Here is a 2720-nt window from a genome sequence, read left to right as displayed (position 1 = left end):
CAAAGAACTAAGTACCTACTGAAAATAGCAAAGGGGGAATAGAAGTATCCACTAAAACGAAATCTGGGAAATATATGTAAACTCTTAAGTAAATTATTATTATTAATGATTATTATTCTACGTCATGGAGGAGCGTGCCCCCAGAGGCGGTGTGTCACTTTCATGCTCTAGTAATTGTAAACAGACAACAGGGCAGTAAAAGAGCAATGTCTTAACACGTATTCTAACAGATCCATTGACTCTTGTAAAAAGTAATTAACATGAACTAGCTACTTTCATGGTTCACTTTGGTTTTAACTGAAAATCCCTTGGATTAAACTCATGATCACTTGGAAAGAGCATGATCAAAGTTGCGGAAACAACAAAAGAAGAATAAAAGAAAGTATCAGAACACTGTTAAGCAAGGAACCGTAAACAGCGAAGCAACGGGTACCAGGGGAATGTCTTTTCTGATTCATGGTATTTCAGTATTGACTAAAGAGGCACCAGTTCGCTTACAAGAGTACTGACGCAGTTTAAACAAGAGAACTCTAACTGACAATGGGTCGGCATCTACTTGAAGCCATATACTGTATAGAAAACGGTTCAAAAACCAAAGAAGGCTGAAAGCATTGAAATCGCAAATTTTGCTCTGGTTGTATGATTGATAGGATTAAGTTTATTTTTATTTTTTCTCACTATCTAATATTCTCATGAACGCTTTCAGTTCCAGTTCTTCATGTTTCTGTAAAAGTGGCCCTAGTACACAGATATTAAACAAACTTCTGCGTGGGAAGGAAGTATGAAGTATTTATTTGTCAGTTAATGTTTCTGGTGATAGTGAGGAAAACATGAAAATGAACAATATAACAGGAAGATTCAGCTTGTTTCCTTTCTTTCTTTCTGTTTTCCTTATTTACATAAATCTACCATCGACAAATTTGTTGTATTTTCTCTGCTGAAAAAATCATGACCAAAATCGGACTTGTTATTACAACATAACAAACAAAATGAAAAGTTCTAAAGGGATCTTACTATCGTTGGTAGAATTCAACTAGTCAAAACATTTTTTATCCCCACTTTCTTATACCATACTAGCTTAATTTGTATGGACAAGGAATATGTAAATGAAGTAAACAAAATTATATTTGACATTATTTGGAAAGGTAAAGACAGAATGAAACATTGTGTGCTCGTTGGGGACATTGAAGATGGAGGATTGAAAGCTCCACACTTGGATTCTGTAAAAAGCTCGCGAGTGAAGACCGTAGTAGCTAAAAAATTCTTCTTCTTCATTCCCTAAAACCAGTAGGTGGCAAATTTATCCTCGGCTCCAACTTTGATGTAAAAAAACTGCCTATCAAGATTCCAGGCTTTTACGAGGAATGTTTAACCCTTAAAGCCCCACAGGAGACTAAGGAAACATGACCCCTTATTCCCGGAAGCTAATTAAATCTGCAGTAGCTACTGACTCATTTTCTACCCTTCCTCAAAAAGTTTGTTATATCTAGAAAACAACAAGGTAAAATGCAAAACACTTGAGAGAAAAAATGTTCAACAAGGAATGATCTTTAATTCTAGCCTACAATTACTGCAAACAATGAATCATGGAACTAATTTGAGGAAGATAAACATCTGCAAAATGTATAAAATAGCCATGATCGCTATTTATTTACAACGGTTTGAGAATGAGAAGGGGAAAAATTCTCTAATTTTTTTATAACATGACCAATAGCAGTTGAAATTAACAAGAAAGAACCTTTATACAATAAAATAAATGTCACTAATGTCTTGGGTCCAGAATATTCAAATATATACTACAATGCACAATGTTTAACTCGCAGTTTGAATTTCGCGCCCTTGTGACGCATTAGCTCAGACAGCACCTATGTGGTTGGGAAAGCATTTCAAACAAATTCGTTTGTCGCAGCGCTTGCAGCCCATTGAACAAAATTTAGTGACTTTATGCTTTAGACAGCATTGACAGCGTCCCCTTGTGAATGGATAAGGCCAGTGGCCTCCTTCTACTGGACCAGAAGTGACTGTTCTTATACGGCTGCTGAAATCACCGAGGAGGTCGTGAGTAAGTTCAGTGCGAAATTCTAACTGTCCTCTCGTCCAGTGGTTCAGTGCTTTTTTCTCTAAAATGAATGCATTAACAATGCTTACATCCACACAGACCCAGAAGCTTCTTTAAGTATGGAAACATTTCAGTGCCTGACAGTGTTTCCATTTGAATTACTTTGCCCCAGTAATGATCAGTACGAGTACTTACAGCCTCATTTGTCTTGAACCAGTCTTCTGGACTCTACTGGCATCGTTACAGTTTCCATTCATCAACCACTAATGAGACTTAATCACCCTTGAACACTTGAGGTAAGCTCAATTTCAAATTTTATGAAAAATCAGGAGAATCCTCACAGCTGCTGTAATTGTAGTTGCTTACTGCTACTCTCACACACCATGCAGCCTCTGCAACAGTCACTTGATCGTGGTGACTTCTACTGTTCAGTATACATGCCCCAGGTCTCTCTGGAATTGAAAAATGACTTGCTATAGCTTTATGTATGTCCTTTTCCATCTGCATGCGACATAACTTGCTGCAAGCCAAAATTATCACATTTAAAGGAAGAAGCACACAATGTGCATGTCACTGTGTATGGTGTTGGATCTTCTTCCAATGTCTGTCCAATAAGATGTCCTTTACGATCTGTTTTTCCTAACCAGGTTTTTTGAAACTG

Source organism: Porites lutea, chromosome 3 (assembly GCF_958299795.1).
Source record: "Porites lutea chromosome 3, jaPorLute2.1, whole genome shotgun sequence".
NCBI classification, from domain to species: Eukaryota; Metazoa; Cnidaria; class Anthozoa; order Scleractinia; family Poritidae; genus Porites; species Porites lutea.
Note: the sequence above shows the minus strand (reverse complement) of the source record.